General features: G+C 36.9%; 1 protein-coding gene across 1 annotated transcript in view; it reads right to left on the bottom strand.

The window, feature by feature from the left end:
* Positions 1 to 20,488, bottom strand: part of CTNND2 (catenin delta 2) — a 934,064-nt gene that overhangs the window by 567,091 nt on the left and 346,485 nt on the right. The window lies entirely within an intron of this gene.

Raw genomic sequence — 20,488 nt, forward strand, 5'->3', positions numbered from 1 at the left:
GTCACTATACATCTCTTAATTCAAACAATTTCTCAATAAACTTAAGACAGTGGTTTCCATTATTACTTGTAAATTGTCTATCAGTCAAAACTCCATGCCACTTCTTAACCATCACAAAGCCTTGAGCATCACTCTACCTCCACTTCATGTGGGTCCCACAACAGGAAAAGGAGACAAAACTTTTCTCTGGGGGTGGGGGAAATGGGGGCACAGGCTCTCCCTGCTCCTCATTTCTGAATTCTGGTGCTCTCATTTATTGCATTTTCACACCAAAATTACAGAATAAGTAAGATATGTAATGGCACTGGATTGTCTGGCATCGGATAAACGTGTGTTCCTCTTTAACTATGCTCTAGGGACAACAAACAGGTATCACAGGTAAGTGGAATCAACTTTCGTCCACGAGGCTGCTCAATCAACCACAGCAAAAATCATTTCATTCTTTTCAGGTCTAGCTTAGGAAATTATTCAGGGACAGCCAAATGGACAGTGTCCTCTCATCATTTTCAATGTAGATTAAGTCTGCAAACATTCCAGGCTCTGCAAGGATTCTTAGTCCTTTTGTGTTGCTATTAACAGAATACTGGAAAACTGAGTAATTTACAATGAAAAGAGTTCAAATGGCTCATGATTCTGGAGTAACTGCATCTGGGGAGGGCTTCAGGCTGCTTCCATTTATGGCGGAAAATGAAAGGGAAGTCAGCGTATGCAAAAGATCACATGGCCAGAGACAAAGCAAGGGGTGGGGGAGATTCTAGGCTCTTTTTAACAACCAGCAGTAGTGGGAACAAGTGACAGAGAACTCACTCACTCCTGAGGGATGGCTGTGATCTGTTCTTGAAGGCTCTGCTCCCATGACCCAAATACCTCCCACTATCCACTTTCCAACACTGCCACATTGGAAATTGAATTTCAACATGAGTTTTGCTGTAGACAATGTTCAAACCATAACAGCTTCTCTACATTGAAATATAACAGGAAATGATCAGAAAGTTTATGGTAGTGTGCTTTTCACTCAAGGTAAGTGTTGTCCACATACACAGGCATTCCTTGATGTAAGGGAGACTCAGCAATGTACTGGGGTTTAGGGCAAAAGATATTTTTTCTAATTAATACTTACAAATGAAAAAGCCAGTCCTATATTGCTTGTGTAAGTTATGTTTGTAAAAACTAGATAGTTTGAAGGTTTCCTGTTGTCATGTTTGGTTTTGTTTTGTTGCATTTTAACCATTCATTGATAAAATGACAGATGATGTCAACAACTTCTGTTTAAAGCCATAAGTATGGGGCCGACCCCGTGGCTCACTCTGGAGAGTGCGGCGCTGGAAGCGCTGAGGGTTCGGATCCTGTATAGGGATGGCCGGTGCGCTCACTGACTGAGCACAGTGTGGGCGACACCAAGCCTGGGGTTGCAATCCCCTTACCGGACACACACACACACACACACACACACACACACACACACACACACACACACACACACACACACACACACACACACACAGCCATAAGTATGTTCTGGAGCAGTTGAAACAAGGACGATATGTATCTACATGCATCCTTTAATAGCTCAATCTAAACATAAAGCAGAGTCATAAGCAGTTCCAGAAAGGAGTCCTTATTTCTGTGTGTTTAACATCATGTTTATATCATGTACGATGCTCTCCCAATGCAGAGCAATAATTTAGTTCTAAGTGGTCCTAAGTCAGGACTTCCTCATACTTGGCAAAAGAAAAGACACATAGTTCTTGGAAGGTCATACCTTAAACTCAGACCTCAAATAATTTCCAAGGAACATGAACCCCTAATCAGAAATCTCACACACATGAGAAAATAAGTCTCTATGGATAGGCTTTCATCAGAAACAATAAGTAGAGGAATAAAGTTAAAGAAGATTAAAGATTGTGGAATTATCAGATTCAGAAAAAAATATGAAAAAATCTTATTTGATATGTTTAAAAATATAAAGGGGACTTTGAAATTAAAATGAAGAAGAGATTATCCAATGATCCAAAGCAGATCTGAATAAGTACAAATAAACTTCTAGAAATAAAAAATAGAACTTACATTGGCATATTAGAAACAGCTTAATGGAACACTGATATGCAGTTGACAGGATTAGAAAATGGTACAACCACATTGGAAAATAATTCGGCAGTTTCTTAAAAGGTTAAGTAAACACCCACTATATGACTTAGCCATGTCACATTTCGGTATTTGCCCAAGAGAAAATAAAGATTATATCATACAAAGATCTGTATACAAGACTTGTTCACAGCAACTTCATTTGTAAATAGCAAAAATTATAAACAGTCCAAATGTCCATCCACAGGTGAATGAATTCACAAAATGTGGTACATCCATACAATGGAATTCTACTCAGCAACAAAAAGAATAAACCATTAATATATGCAACAAGTAAAATTGAACAGTTCTTTTTGATAAAACACTTAGCAAATTAGGTATTAAAAGGAATGATCTGAACTAGGTAAAACAGCCTGTAAAAAAGCTGCATTAAACATAGAGTGAGTGACTCAGCAATTCCACTCACAGCTATGTACCCAATAGAAATGCAAATATATGTCCACACAAAAACTTATACATGAAAGTTTATAGTAGCATTATTCAGAATACCCTCACAATGGAAACAATCCAAATGTCCAACAACTGATTAATGGATAAACAAAGAGTTGTATAGCCACACAATGAAATACTATTTGGCAGTAAAAATAAATGAAGTATTTACATTTGGATCAACATTGATGAACCTTGAAAACATTATGCTTCGGAGCCAATAATGAAAGACTACATATTGCATGATTCCATTTATATGAAATGTTCAGAACAGGCATATAGAGACAGAGAGGCCTGGAAAAGGTATGGGTTTTCTTTTGTGGAGTGATAAAAATGCTCTAAAATTGATTATGGGAATAGATGCAAGACTCTGTGAATATACCAAAAATCATTAAATTTTACACTTTCTATGGACGAATTGCATGGCACATAAGTTATATCTCAATAAAGCTGGCATAAAAAAAAAAACTACCTGTAGCAGTTCTTTCAATGATCAAGATTAAAGGAATTCCATTAAATAAAAAAGTTTCCTATTCTCCCTCATTTCTCACTGTACAAAAAGTCAAAACAAAAATTATAAGATTTCACAAGAAAACATAGGACAGTAATTTTCACAGACTGTAGATTCCTATAGGGTTTTTAATGTGAGCAAACAAATTACTAGAAGGAATTAGAGAGTTTAGCAAGTTTGCTTGGCATTAGATCAATATATAAAAATCAGTTGCACTTCTATATAAAAAAGAAACTCTTAGAACAAACATCTTATTTAAAAAGATAACATTTCCAAGAGAATCAAAGACTGTAAAGAGCTCAGAATGAATGAAACAAATAGCACAAAGTCTTTAAGAAGAAATGTCCAAATTTCATTGAAAGACGTTTAAAAAGAACTAAATAGATGGACATCAAGTCCATGAATAGAAAGGGTCAAAATCACAAAGCTATAATTCTCCCCCAATTTCCCAGAAGTAGACCACGTGAAAATTTGACACACGACAGAGATGGCATTGCAGGATATGAGACAAATGACAGTTTACTCAATAGCAGGTATTGGGACAATCAGTTAGTTACATGAATGAAAGAAAATTGAATCTATACATCCTGACATGCCAAAAAACAAAATAAAATAAAATGAATTACAAAACAAAAACTATGAATGGATTAAAGACTTTAATGTAAAGATATATAGCTATACAATTAATAGAAGAAAACATAGAAAATTGTTTTAATGTTGTTTTAATTCTTAAAATTGTTTAGAAGTTTCTTAAATGAGATTCCAAAAAGCATGAATCATAAAGAAAACAAACTGGTCAACCTAACAGCATTAAAATTAAGCACTTCTGTTCATCAAAGGACACCATAATAAAGTAAAAAAAAAAAAAAAAAAGCCATAAAATGGGAGAATATGGTTGTAACACACACAACTAATAGAGGAATAATATCCAAATATATTGAGATTTAAAATAAAAAGAAAAAGGCAAACCACCAACAAAAAAATGTTCAAAATACATGAATAGGTATTTAATAGAAAAATAAACATGAATATCTAATAAATATATAAAAAGTTCTACTAGTGCAGAAATCAGGGAAATGCAAACTTCAAACCCACCAGATTTGCAACATCAGCAACAACATAATTTGGAAAACATTAAGTTTTCCTGAGTACATGGAGCAATGGATTGCACATTGCTGGTAAGAGTGTATATATTCGTACAACTACTTTGAAAGTTCTTTAGCACGACCAAGAGAAGTTAAAGATGTCCCGATTCTACAACCCAGCCTTTGCTCTTCCATGCACACCCTAAGGGACCACTTGCACACCCCCAGGAGGAGTCTAGCATGATGATGTCGCTAGCCCGGAGTTTACAGAAGAAAAACCTGCAAACTGTGCAAATGTTCTCAGGAAAAATGATAAATGCTCTGTGGCACATTCACAACAGAGTAGGAGGCATCAGTGAAAAAAACTGCATAAACGACCAGCACCCATGCCAATATGGATAAATATGAAAGACGTAGAGTTCAGTAAAAAAAGCAAGTTACGCAGTTATAATACTCGTGTGAAATTCAAAAACAGGCAAACCAAATAATATTTTGCATATTAGGATGCGTACATGTGGGAAAATGTAAGGAACTTAAGGGAACCAAGAAACACACAATTCAGAAATGTGTTTGTCTCTGAAATAGAGAGAGAGAGAAAGACAATGAAGAAGGGGCAGAAAGGAGTCTTCAACAACTATTGGTTAAATTCTACTTCATCAGTAAAATTGTGGCATTTTAAAAAACCATGAATATACAAATACTGCATATTATCAATTGTATATTTCATATACCTCATTATATTATATATGCCACTATCTTAGAATATAATATTTGTGGCCAAATTATATTTGCATAGCATAATCACAAATAAATTCTCATCACTTTATAAGTAAAGGCCTATTAATAAATGATAACATTTTAAAAATAGTCTATCATTTAGTCCAGTATAATAGAATACTTTTATTTGGAAGTACCTTATGATTATGTCCAATTAGCATCTCACAGACTTATTTGGTTTTGTACTTTTCTGACTTAAAATAACACAATTCTCCCTGGGAATAATGAGGCAAGTTAAATCTTCTGTGACAAATGGCAAATCCTCTGACAGAATCACCACTAGTGCCTTAATATTTTATTTCCTAAAATTCCTTTATTTTGAAGTTTTCAATATTTCTTTAAACCTTTCAAACATTCTATAGAGCTTTATTTCTTCATTAGTTTATTATTTCTTTGTTCTGACTCCAAGAATTGCATACAAAACTAAGTTCTGATTAAATTTTCTTCCTCTGGAATGCTAGCTCATTAGCCAAACATAATAACTGTTTGAAATGGTCAGGTTTAAGCTTAAAATACACCTCTGTATCTCCACCTCAAAGGATAATTTAACTAGAACCGAGCTAATTTAATTCCCTCCCTTGAATTTTGATCTTGCACTTGCTGTTTTATCTTAGTATTAAGTGTTCTACCGTGCTCTTGAAGGTTAGCTTAACATACATTTTGTTATAGATACTTAGGAGAGCAGTTTTAACCAGTGCAAGATCTCGTTGTCATCTTTGCTAAGTAACATCCTTAAGGTAGCATTAAGACTGTAAGTTGCCTGAAGGCAGGCAATTTGCTTTTCTTACCGAGAGCTGTATTTCCAGTGTCTATAACATTGCGTGACACATAGTACATACATGATTTACATGTGTTGAAAGAATGAATAAGTGAATGAATGAAAGAGATCTTGCATTCCTTCCTTTCATAGTGGAGGATATCACAAACTCATGCTCCTATCCATTTTTCCTTGACTGGTTGACCCAACACCCACCACTTGGCCATAGGCAGACTCCAGCTTTTAGACCCAAGTCCTGCAGGATGCCATTAGTTTCCATAATCCCTCAAACACCCCTGAGGCTTTAAAAACACGCTAACAATTCCAGTGTTTAGGTAACATTGAGGAGTTTCTCTATTCCCACATTAATTTCTTCCATAAAATTCTTTTCTATTACCAGGTTACAAGGGAATTTAATGAAGCTTATTAATAGCAGAGCAAAGACCTCAAAATTACAGTGATCTTGACCAACTGTCTACCTGAGGGCAAATAGTTTTCATGGTGATAAGGCTGTGTCATACACAGAGTGGTATTTCAATATACCACAGTTATATTATCACACATATATTACTCACACATTTAAGAACACCGCTTTACTGTGGTGTTACCTGGCAGAAACTGGCAATGGTTGGAATACTCTGTCTTTAGTTAATGTGATATCATCAAAATTACTCAATAAATAATATCTCTCTATGCAAATCAGGACATTCCCTACATACTTGTGCATGAGAAAAGTGAGTCAGAATTGTAATATCTATAGACCTTAATTAATTAAGAAGAGATCCAGCCATATGTATTGAATACTTCTCAGTGACAAACACTGTGCTAATTGCTTGAACACACTTTCATATTTAATCCTTATAACAAACTTTAAGGTAAGTGTTATTCTCCCCCAATTTACAGGTAGGTAAGTGGGATTTCTAGAAGACCAGAAGCATATTTCCCAATTGTATACAGTTGGTAATACACAGAGCTGAGACTCAAATTCAGAACTCACTGGTTCCAAACTCCATTGTCTTAACCACTGCCCTACATCACCGCCCTAAATTAGAGCTTCAGTATTTCTTGGGCATTTATTATATGACAGGCAATACAGAATTAAACTCTTTACCTCAAATGAGGCATATCAAAATGACAGTGGGTTCTCACCAGGTGGACACCATCATTCACGTTTAGGTTAATGGCTAAATTTTGAATAAAGTTGGCTGTCAATTCCCTGGATAGATCTTTTCAATAAAATCCTGCTGAGGGTTACATTCTCAAATAAGTACACAGGACTAAGCAACAATGTGTGACAATTTTTAAACTTCCTCAGCTCTTGAGGTACTAAACAAACAGATGTTCGAGAAGACTGGGGCTCATGAATACAGCTTTACTGTCAACAAATTAGACAACATCTTTGCTGCCTGCTGCTAACACAGCAATCTCTTAAATTTAAAATTCCATGCTAGTTTCTCCTGGATAAAAGGGAATTAGAATACATTCACATACGATGAAATAAAGAACAAAATCAAAGGGTTCTTGTTGAAAATGGGTAATACTAAGCTCACAGCATTGGTTTAGCCTACCAAATGCATCAATTTTTTTTTGAAATAAAGTAATAGTTTCCCAATCCTATCCTGTGTCCTTTGACACAAGTGAGTCTCCAGATCCTCTCAACTCTAACTCTGAAGATTCTGTAAGTGCTCACTATCTTGGTTTAAGTTTTTATGACCTAACTCCTGGACTAGGGTTACCATCCCTAACTTGTGGTACTGACCACCTCTGTGGGTTCCACCCATTCTCTTTGATATTCTACTGCCCCTCAATGAAAGCCAAAGTCTCTGGCTTGATGGCTAAGGCCACTCACCAAACAGAAGTGCTTCAGTCTCCCCTCTACCCAACACCAGTCTACTCATGGGTGTGTATTCCAACCACACTAATCCCACATTGATGCTTGTTTTTTTGACTTTGTATTTTACCCCTGGGCAAATGGTAATATGCCTTTACCCCATTTTTTCTCCCTGCCAATACTTCACACCTTTGACACAGAAATATCCCTCTGCGAAACCATCCCTGGAACCTCTTCACAGCTCCAACATATTTTACCATGTTTCACCTGTTCGTATGCCTCTCTGTGCTTGATAATAAACCCCTGGAGGGCAGGAGCCACTTCATATGCACCTCTGAAGGACAAGGACTGCTGACTGACATGTTGGGCCTTGGAAGTACTTCATAAGCATATATGGTTTTAATAGAACCTGCCAGTCTTAATAGACACGCTCCAAGTGATCTCCGTGTGTGAGCCACTCTATTCCAGTTCTCCATCTTTATTTCAGTTTTTCGTCAAAGTAGAAAACATTTAGACCCTCTGAGGCAGTTTACAATATACACACTGATAAACTTCTTTTAAACTGTGTTTTCCCAGTTATAAAGTCCATGTCCTGACCTAACAGAAGATTCCTGTATTGAAAAATATTTAAATAAATATATAGGTATCTATTCTCTCTTCCTTTGAAACACCAAATCTCATCGTTATTTAATTACTTTGATTTGTTACTGAAACTCAGGTAATGCCTCTATATTAAAACACTTAGATATGAATTACTGCCTATAATAAGAGGTTGAAATGAGATAAAGAGCACAAAAGTGGAGAGCTGGAACAAACCTAAGTAATCCTCTCTTATAGGTGAGAAAACTGAGGCACAGAAACCCAGATGGTTTGCCCCAAGTCACACCTTCAGTGTGTTGGTGCCAAGTCCATGATCTTCTCACACTCACTACAAGTCTTTCTGCTATACCTCCACTTCCTTTCCAACTTCAATAATCTGATCACTTGGAATAATGTTCATCGTGTTCAGCAAGCTGTAGTCGTCCCAGTGTTGAAGTTTATTCCCCTAAAGTAGGTCAAATGCTCATTGTTATTTTGTCAGTTGAAATATCACTCATTTCCAGTCCTTTATAATGACAATTTTAAAAACCAAACAATTATGAACACACAACTTGGTAAAAGTTTGTGAACCCTCAGCATCTAAAAGAAGGCAGAATAGACGTGAGGAACACACAAGTGCCTTCATCAACAGACCCTTCTACTTATCATTTTTATACATTTATACATACCAGGAGAGGGATGAGCATGCACATTTTGGTCAATGTATCCATCTCCTGCTGTTTCCTGTTGGAATAATATCTTTTCAAAGAGTCACTGGCTTCTACATCTTAACTTATTGTGTGTTTCCTGCCATACACATGTTATCACTGCACTAGTGCTCTTCTTTTTACCACCACACAATATCAAAAGTGCCATCATCAGCTCCAGCAGTGGGTCCCGAGACATATTACGTTGCCCTGTGTGAAAGGAAAATTGACTTAAGCTTTCTTCCATTTCATCCTGTCAATTTCCATGTGGTTGTCTACTTTATATTATGGAGACCAATGTAGTGGTATCTTGATACATCTTTTTAGCCCATAGTGAGAGGAACTGTTTTATAATCTTTTGTAGAAAAATTAGTAAAGAGACTTCAATGGAAAGATTCTCTGTATAGTCATCAAGAAGGAAATATATATATATATATATATTTATATATATATATTTATATAATTTGCTAGTTACGGCAAAATTATGGGAGAGCATTATCCTCATTTTCATAGATGAAAGGAATTCAGAGAAATGAAGAATATTTTCCAAGGATAAGCTAGGCAATACCATAAAAACACAATGATGAAATTTAGCTATAGTTTACAGAACTACAAACTTCCTCTTTCAGATATATGAGTAAGGTAAATGCTATAAAGACAGGAGAAAATATAATCTTCTAGACTAATTAAATTTTTTAAGATTTTCAGTTTTCTACTCATCAGAATATTAAATTTCAAAATTCATTAGAATTAGTTTTCCTAAAACATCTGTTTTATATTGTAATATCTGTAAATAAAATTTGGTATATCAGTTATTTTTAGATATAAATGTAATGGTTTCTTTTGAAATAAAATGATTTTGAAAGAAGCCAGCTTCAAAATTGATAGACAAGTGTTAAGATATAGTCACATATATAAGAAATATGTCAAATTATTATAAGCATTAAGTCTTCAAACTTTTTAAGACCCGACATCAAATTCTTAGGAAAGTTGACTATTATTCCCATATAAATTTAGAACAATGTGTTTAATATGATAACTAGTATGTTATAGACATAAATATTAGCATAAATTGTTCCCTGGCAATCTGCAAGACAATACTGAAGTTACTATGAATGTGTTAAATAATAATGATAACATACTATTAATACTCTTTGCCTCATTTGTGTGAGAATGAATCTCAGAAACATATTCAGATGAAGAATCAAAAATACCTATAACACTGTAGTGAATAAAGATGGAAAGAAGCAGAAAATCAGTTTAAAAATATTTGCATCCCTAGGATAAAAGTGGCCTGGAAACATTTAGATGGTTGTTGCTATGGGTTGAATGTGTTCCCCAAAGGTTCATGATTGGAACTTAATCCCCACAGTGACAGTGTTAAGAGGGGGAGAAATCCTATTATGGTTATTGAAAGTCTGGGCTTTTAAGATGTGATTAGATTGTGAGGACTGTACCTGCATGAATGGATTAATCTATTGATAGTTTAATGGCTGGTCATGGGCATTGTTATGACAGCTTTATAAGGAGAGGGAGTGAGAAAGTTAGCTCTTTCCTGAGCAAGGCATCCACCATGTAATACCCTGTTTGCTGCAGAGTCACAACCAAGAACAAGGCCCTCACCAGATGTATTCCCTGGACATTGGACTTCCCAGCCTCTGAAACTGTAAGCAACAATTATCATTTCTTATAAATTACCCAGTTTCAGGTATTCTGTTATGAGCAACAGAAACAGACTAATACAGTTGTTTACAACATGATTCAAAATACCATTTTAAAACTGAATGACAGCACTGTGGTTTGGCATTTTAATGCATGTGCTTGAGAAGGAAAGATGCCTGGGTTCAAAAATCAATGTCTAGACATCATTGGACTTGGGGACAGTGACTTTTCTTTCCTATATCACATTGTACTCATCTACAAAATGAAAAAATAAGATTCGACTCAAAAGGTTAATTAGGAGTACATGGCATCATCTACGTAAACCATTTAATGCTGTGCCTGTCAATGGAAATTGCTCAATAAATACTGCCATTATTATTATTATTGTTAAAATTATTACTATTGCAGTCACTGTTATTGTGATCTTCTTAAGATCAGAGTGAAAAAAATGAGACTAAGTGAACCATAGTTTCACATACAGAGTACATCAAACCAACTGCAGTGCCCTGGAATCCAGGGTACCATTTTAACAAGCAGACATTTTCATGAAAATTAGAATGAATATTGAAATGTAATATTCTGATCTGACAAGGTCTAAGTAATATATACGTAATATAATATACTAATTATATAAGCATAAATATAATAATTATATGCAATATAATATGTTATGTATAAATATATAATACATACGTATATAATATAGCAAAATAGATATAATATATAAAATAGAAATATAATATGCATCTGGAAGATATCAAGGCCAACAATAGCAATGAGACAAGAATAATAAAACTACTGTATATTCTTTCATGCATTTATTCATTCAGCATTGATTAAACAGTTAATATGCACTGGCCACTGTTTTGGTTTATACTCATAGTCCCTACCCTGGAGGAATTACTTACAGACTAGTAGAGGAAAGACAGGAGGGACAGACACCTACTTCTAGTGGTTGAGAAGGCTCAGTCAAGTCTTAATGCAGGTGAGGACGAGGTCCCAGTTTTAACACAGGCTGTAAATTTGGCTTCAGGATTAGGAGTGTTAAGGAACCTGGGGTATATAAGATGGCTTGCTATGGTGGCCTTGAGCTGTAGGCTGATGAGGAAGACTCAGAGGGCTGAGGATTGGGAGGAAAAAGAGGATCAGGGGAGAAGTGCAGTGTTAGAGGAGCAATGGCTGTAAATGTTCCTGCTGTTTCTGGAGGAGAAAGAGATGAATGGAAATCTGAGCAGAAATTTGATGGAGCTGGGAGGCATGGGGGAGCATCTTGAGGTCCCAGAAAGTATTCTAGAATATTCCTCCTAATTTATGCAGGAAAAAGGAAAAACTATATTAGAAAATCCTAGAGGAATAATCTCAGAATTAAAAGGCATGCTTATAAAGGTTAGGAAATTGGAAAAAAAAAAAAAAAAAACAGAGATAATGTGAAAGATGGTTGTGCAGGGATGAAGACAATAACAATGGTTCATAAGGGACTTAAAATTAGGAATATTTGTGAGGGAGGTTTCTGCTGTGAAATTTAGATTGGAAAGAAAGAAAGACAGAAAAACTTTTTTTTTCTTAAAACAAAATTGGCAATGTGGATAAACATCTCCAAAAATACATCTAGAGTCCCTCTACTTTTTTCTTTTTTCCAGTTTTTACAATGAAGCAGACATTCTAAAAGACTTTGGAAATAACTACTGCAATAATAATTCTGAATACCAATCTAATAAACCAATGGTCATGTTTAAATAAATCAGTACAAATTTGTTGGAAGAACAATAATTTAGCCGCACGAGAAATGATTATTTCCTAGCAGGGGAACTAACAGCTATTCTCTTTCTAATTTTAAAATAAAAACTATATTTGATGAAAAAGTAAAATTATTTAAAAAGTCAAAAATGATTTAAAACTAATCTAACTTTTCTTTTTTCCAAGGCAGCAAGCATGTATTCACTGTGGTAAGGATCTAAAATCCTTAGGGATGGTTTTTACCTTTGGTTAAATGACTGTGTTTGGCAATGTGTGTATGTATAGACATATCTACAGAATAAAAATAAAAATAAATTAAAAAACCCTTTATTTGAAAAATAAGTTAAAAAGTAGTTATTTCAATATTTAAGACATCTGGTTTCTAAAAATATTTTGGCAAATTTATTCCTTCTTTATTTAAAAAGAATAAACGTAACTGTTTGCTTAAAAATCATATCCAGCAGGATAATGAAAAATGTACAAAGTGTCTTATTTTTGGGAAAAAATATTATTATATGATTTATTTCCTTAAGAAAATTCATTAATCATGCTTTTAAATAAATATATTTCATTCTGACAAAAACATGACTAGTTGACTTATGTTTCTTACTAAATACCACTAACTAATTTAACCAGAAATTGACATTTCCTCTAAGATAAGCCTGAATTTGTTGTACATGGGGAGAATATTTTTAGACTCTATTTATAGAAATGTTGGCATTTGGGCTCACAAATGTTAGTTAATAAAGAGAATGACCTTTAATAACATTTATAACATTTATTCTTTTTCCATCCCTCTCTCCAACATATAGCAGACTTCTGTGGACACTTCTTTTTGCAAGAAATTCAATAGTTCATCTGTGGAAAAGAAAGAGCATCCCTTTATGTGGAGCAGGCAAATTTTTATATTTATTACACTTTGTCTTTTAAAATATATATAACTCCAGTAGGAGTCTTGACTACTATATTATAAAATGATGAGGCTAAAGACGATTGATTTATTTAGTTGTCCTTATTCTACAGTGAACCATCACTCTACTTCACAATCAAGTTCATCCACTTCTTAGAATCAAAGCTACAGATTAATTTATAAGTCAAAATGCATGTGTATATGCATGAAAAATAAACAAAGCTATACTTATTAAACTTTTGATGTAATGTGTACTGCCAGAAAAATATGATTTTCTTTCAAAAACTTTCCTAATTCAGCTTGTATTATATATCCATGACCAATTAAAAAAGTATTTGTTTTCTATTACTGCATAACTAATTTCCACAAATTTAGCAGCTTAAAACAACATCCAGTGTTTTAGCTAACAGTTTATAGGTTTTGCAAAGTTCAGGCATGGCTGAGTTCTCTGTTCAGGGTTTAACAAGGCATCATCAAAATTTCTGCAGGGATACTTTACTTCTGGAGGTTCTGAGGAATAATCGCATTTCAGGTTCACTCAGGGTGTCAGCTGAATTCAATTCCTTTTGGTTGTAGGACTGGAGTTCTAGTTTCCTCACTGGCTGTCAGTCCAGGATTGCTCTCAACACTTAGATGCCATCAGCATTGTTAGCCACACAGCCCTCCATTTTCACAACCAGCAATGGAGAATTTACCTTGTGTCGAATCTCTCTAGCTTGGAATTGAATGTTTTACTTCCTTTGTTTCTGATTTTGAGACCCAGGTTTAAAGGGCTGGTGCGATTAGGTCAAACCCACCCAGAGAATCTCCTTTTCTTAAAGTCAACTGTCTTATACAACATGACCTAATTACAAAAGCAAGACCCCTTTGTAGTCCATCCTCGGGATTGAATAGGCTGTGGGCACCTAGTGATGACCTGAACCTTGGTGGACATCTTAGAACTGTGCCCACCTCAAGAGCAATCAACTTTTTCCAGCTGATAGTCCTTGGAACCAGGCTGGGAAAGAGTGGGTCATTAAACAGCCATAAACATCTGGAATCCCTTGACGAGCCAAGAGGGAACTACCCTAGCTGAAAATTCTGAGGAACATTCAATTTTCTTTAGTAAAAGCATGGGTAGCTGTTTAGGAACACAAATATCAAGAAGTGATTTCCATACAAGGTAAAGGAATTATTTCGATAATGAACAAAGGAGGCGGTGACTGCCAGAAACCCATGGAGAAGCTGGTTAGTTTCAGGAGAAGTATCTAATGGGCAAATGTACAAATCCCAAGACTACATTTTGGGAATATTCATTCATCATTTACTTAGTCAATTAACAAGCATTTACCGAGCAAAAGCTGCACAGCAGTTCTTGATGCAGGGGCTATAGGAATGAATACATCAGGGTCACCGTTCTGAGCGGGCTCACAGTCAAGCAGAAGAGACATCCACATAAACAGATAAAGCCAATACACTGGCCATGAGAATATAGTGGCAGATATGTACAGGTGCCAGGTGGGGCCCAGGTGGCTAGGATCAGGGTCAAGCTATAGTTTAAAGCTGAGCACAAAGACTTTGGAGTCTGCAGCCTAGGTCCGGTTCCCAGCCATGCTACAAGGTCTGTGTGACCTTGGTCAAGGTACTGAACATCTCAAGCCTGTTTTCTCACCTACATAATGTGAGAAATAATACTTACCTTTTAAGTGGTTGTGAAGACTAAGCAAGTAGTATGTGGTTGGGAGCTATTGTGGTTTATCATGGAGCCGCCCCACTCCCTTTCTGGCTGCCGAATAATAAGGTCTGTGTAATTTAGTTTGGGCATCAATGTGCACAATCATTGTGGAAGAGACTGGAATTTGCAAGAACCCCAGGACCCTGGTTGGCTATGCGGGGACCTCTGGGAAATATTTTTCATATTTACTCATATAATAATTAATAATATAATTAAATACAACATAACTATTTATATAGGTATACATTAATACACTATATAGCTATGTAAGTATATGTATTTATGCATGTGTGTGTATGTGTTGGGAAAATATAGGAAAATGCTCATGGCCCCTCAGATGTTCAGAATCTTGCTGAGCATTTGATGTAAATATCCACGTGCGCCCAGGTGTTCCTTGGTTATTGTCTAATGTAATTGAGCATGTGCACCCAGGTGTCCTGGGTTATAGACTTAAGTATAAAGGATGAGTGGCTCTGATACATGGGGCCCCCTACCCCTGGGATGCCCCCGAAGGGGAGAGGGGAGGCCACTACTGCTGGAGGCTATTGCTGCTTCTGCTAGTGCCCCGGGGACCCTACACGAGGCCACCGCCACCGCCGGACCTGCAAGCTACTGGATCTGTAAGCTGCTGCTGCTGAGGACTGGACTCATGTCATCTGCCAATAGTTGCTGGGATCTTTCCCAATTACCTAGCATGGACCTGCATGTGAGGAGTCTGGGGACCCAGTCTGTACAATGGGTTTAAAGGGTCTGAGCCCTAGCCTGGACAATATAAATGGAAACTTAGTATAACTAAAATAATGAAACATTTTGTCATTAATTATGATTTGCCTTACTCTACAACTGGCGTAGTTGTGTAGCTTTGCAATGTGTATGGCGAGAGAGAGAAAGAGAGAGGATGTAAGTCCCTTCCCTCCCTTCCAGTGCTGCATGCTTACTTACGTGTGAGATCTTGGGGCCTAGAGCTGAGGCCCCGATCTTACAACCATCAGGGTAATGCCAAGGGGCTCACAGAGAGGCTGACCTAGAGTCATGACACCACTGAGACACCAAAAGAACGCTGTCTACCTTCAGACTTCATGTTAACTGAGACAATGAATGCCTCTGTTATTCAAGTCCATTTTAGCCCAATATTCTATTCATCTGCTTCTCCACTCACACAAGCCATGTGTCCAGCACAGTGCTGTAAAGTGCGGTCCCTTCAACAATGAAACTTGTTATTCGTCTCCGCTAATCCCCGTCTTACCTAGAGGATTCACATCTGTCAGAGCACCACAAATACTGATGCTGTGAAGCCCTTCCTGCTTGTCCTGCCTCCTCCTGAGATCCTTTCCTCCACAGGTGCTTTCCAAGAGTGGCTGGAAGGTATGCAATGGCAAGGAGCATGTAACCAGAATGCTACCTGCTTTTCTGCAGCTTGGTGTTGTCACCATCTTTCTCCTTCAGTGGAGACTATGGCTCTTCTGTCCTTGGGCTAAGGTCTATGTACTCCTTGCTGCACAACTGACATGTCAAGCTCCCTCTCTCTATGGCCTTCCAATGCCCAGTTCCAGCCCAATTAGAGGAGTTTCCTCAGCAAAGCCCTGAGAGACCACTAGTGACCCAGCTACAGAGGCAATCTACTGCAGGGATGGTCACGCCTCACGCTGTGTCTGAATCATTGTCCCCTCCATACTTTGCTCAATGTGGCCCAGGCTGCCGGACTCTTCATGTGGAGATGTCCTGCGAAGGACTCATTCTTCCTGCCTTGATTTGCCTTGGCTTTTTCATTGACAAAGTGGAGACAATGAAGACATTTACCTGAAAAGGTTATCATGACTATGACATAAAGGTGGCAGTAAAATTCTTAGAAGAATACTAGTCCTTAGGAAGAATGCAATAAATGGTCATATTCCTCGTAATTGATACTATTGTCATGAACACCATCATCATCATCATCATCATCATGTCTTTCAAGAGTCAATTCTCTTTTTGGAGCACTCCATAAGATAGGTCCAACTGTGATTTGAATTAAACTTCTCTTCCATTATGTTTCTGTTGCCCATGGATATCAAAGAATATGAGTAGGTATCAATTTTGATGCCCTTAAATTTTTAGCAGCACTTGAGGAAATCCCCACATATGCTTTGACTAAAGGCTACAAATATTCTGTGGAAAAGCACATCTGGAAAGGTCAATGGAATGTCATCCCCAACCTATTTCCAATGCTTTGTTAAGTTACAGTGACTCACAAAGGAGGGACATCTGGCCTAGTCTGGACTGATCAAGATGTTCTGAAGTACATGAGCCTCAGCTGGGTCACTGGATCCATAAGAGGAGGTAAGCAGGCTGAAGAGGAAAAGTATTCTAAGAAGAGGGTATCATGAGAAAGCATGGTATATTCATGCAACTGCAGAAGTGCAGAAGGGTCCTTCACAGGCGTGCTTCTTTTTCTTGTCATGGAGATCAGTCTCACACCATGGAGAACGGATTTGTGCTTACTGCAGGCAAAGTTAGAGTGAGGATGCTGCTACAGGATCGACAGAGAGTATGACAAAGGCATGGACTCAGGTAGGTTCGCAGACCATGGGACTTGCAAGAGCAATGCAGAGCCCTTGACCTAGAAGAGGACTGGATGGCTCATCTGGCTGCCAGACTAAGACCTTGTTGACAGGTCTGGGGCCTAAGGGACAGGCCCTAGGGTGGGTGTGAGCCTGGTCATCACAATTGGCCAGAGATTAGGGGTGGGCTACTACCAAGAGGGACTTGATCATCTCTAGTAAAAAACACCAATAATTCCTTTCCAGATAACTAAGAACACTTAGACAATCACTAAGTGGTTTGAATTGTGGAAACTACGATATGCATTTGGATGTTTAGAAAAGTCTGTGAAGAGTTTAAGAGATCACAATGCTCCTGTTTGCAGCTACTTAGAACCTAGATAGTTGGGTGGACAACCTGATCTGCTGCAACAATAAATATCTCCAGATCTCCTGCAACAATAAATATCTCCAGATCTCCTCCCCCCAATTCCCAGTGTTCTCATTTACTATTTTTTTTTTATTTTTTATTTTTTATTTTTTTTATTTTTTATTTTTTATTTATTTTTTATTTTATTTTTTTTGTTTGTTTTTTATTTTTTTTTATTTTTTATTTTTTTTATTTATTTATTTTTATTTTATTTTGTCGATATACATTGTAGCTGATTATTGCTCCCCATCACCAAAACCTCCCTCCCTTCTCCCTCCCCCCCTCCCCCCCAACAATGTCCTTTCTGTTTGCATTTACTATTTAATGGACTGCTATGAAGTTGACTATTCTAAATGCATACTAATAACATTTTTTTCAATAAGTTCAAATATTGATGTGGCCACCAGGAAAAAGATCTTAGAAATCAGATGAAGTGATCCATCTATCATCAATACAGGCAGAGGAAAAAACCAAATTATAATTATTAGTCATTTCTACCTGTTATATAAAAATATGTCTAGAAAATATATTATTTGATTTTGTTTCAACTCCTCTAAGAAACTCTCGCACCCATCCTCTAGCATCATTAAGAGAGATGGATCCGCGTCTAAATCATCACAGACTCCTTTAACTGTCCTTCTTACAAAAAATTCTTGATATTCTATTTTTATTTACATATCCCTTTTGATGTGCTAACTAGGTTAGTCTATCACCCTTAATGAAGACTTGAATTTCCAAAGTTGCATTTCTGAAGCTGAGCAAACAAGTAGGTTATGACAGGAAACAAACACTGGAAGGTGTGTATGGGTTGTTCTCCAGTGGAATATCAGTAAATTGCTTGTTTTATACAAATGCAGATGCATAAATTTGAGATTTTCAAAATACAAAATAACTAAGCTTGATGAAGGCTGAAATTATACATGGCAAGAAGTAATAATTACTTGGTGACTCAACATTATTATTTAACACATTTTTAACACAGATTTATTGATTATGTATCATGGGCTGTGAGCGAGGGATACTAGATACAGTATAAAACCAAAAGTTGTCAAGGGATCATTTTTCTGTCTACTTTGGTAGTTCACTGATGTCTGTTGTTCAAGACACTTTAGACCTAAGGAAAAACAAATCAACTCAAGATAAATCAAATCAGATGAGGGAAGAGGAAAGGTTTTAGGAAGTTAACAGAAAATCTCAAAGATGGAACATGTGAAATACAGCCTGTCCAGATGAAAACTAAACCCACCTCATGGATCTTCAGGGATCACATGGTCTCTCTCTGTTGGGCTGCTTTCTGTCATCAGAGTCCTCCACTAGCACACAAGCCACTATGGCCCACAATTGAACGTCACAGATTTTGAATCTCTTATTTCACACTCTCAAGAGTAACAGCCCAATTTCTCACAGGACGGTAAGATCCATTTTTGGTCCAATCAGGAACTGAGAACTGAGGTACGGGCTATAACAACGTTCTCTAGACTTGCTCCTATCAGGTGCGGGGTGGTGGGTGGTGCATAAAACAATGCAAAAGATGTACAGTATACAAAAACTTTCACAATATACAAAAGTCTTTCACACAGAAAGACTAGACGTGAATTGAAAAGGCAAACAGATCAAGAGGGAAATAGGCTTCAAAGCAAAATAGACGTTAATTCAATAGTGTGCCCGTACCCGTAAAATCTGGAAGGCTTTGCTTTTTAGGAAGAGTTCACCTTTAACAAAAATCTCGTCAGATATGTACAACCACACACAGTAAAGCAAATACAGTCTTACACTATTTTTCTCTCTGCCTTAGACTTACCACCTTCAACCAGTCAACCTTATGAAACCAATTGAAAGTGAAAACAATTCATTTTTCCTTTTTCTTATCCATCTTGCTTTGGCTAATTTGGATGTTTAGATAAGTCTGTGATGAATTTAAGAGACCACAATGTATCTATTCACAGCTTCACATACCCTAGACATTTGGATGTATAAGCAGATATGCTTCCACATATCCTAAATAAGGCTATTTAATGGAAAATAATATTCTATCCATGCTGTTAACCCTGTCTAACAACACAGGGTATGATGATATTCATTCAAAGGTTTACCACTCTTCACCAAAGGAAAAAGCAAGGCTAAAAGACAAATGGCAGTATATTTTAATCCTTCTGCAGCAGCAGGCAGCTAAGAGTCCACCAAACTCATGGGTCAACTTCCGCAGCGAGGTGAGTGGCTATCAACCCCCAACCAAGAATCCCTGCCCCACTTCCATCTAGAAGAGGTCATGGGACTGGTTCTCACCAATGGACTGTAGGCGCAGTAACACAATTGGCAATGCAATTGAGGATGAGGCCATAAGGGATGGCAGGGCTCTCAAATACCAGAAGCATGGGTCCTATATCGCTGTGTGGAGGGGAAGCAGCCCTTGTCCAGTACCCCTGCTTCAGTCTGTTGCATGAGTAAGAAACAAACTGGTATTGTGCTAAGTCACTGAAATGATGGATTTATTTGCACCAGCAGCTATTGTTTGCTTCCTACAAATATAGAGAGCCAAACCAACCCCTAATTGAACAATAACTTCTATCTATGGGTGAGTAAATATTTTTACACATGGCGGTCTGCATGTGTGGTTGATATTTGAGGGGCAATTTTATAACTTAGCATTATATAGTAGCAAACAACATCGGTTACACCAAAATGTTTTCTCTCT

This window comes from Cynocephalus volans, chromosome 2 (assembly GCF_027409185.1).
Source record: "Cynocephalus volans isolate mCynVol1 chromosome 2, mCynVol1.pri, whole genome shotgun sequence".
Classification (NCBI taxonomy): Eukaryota; Metazoa; Chordata; class Mammalia; order Dermoptera; family Cynocephalidae; genus Cynocephalus; species Cynocephalus volans.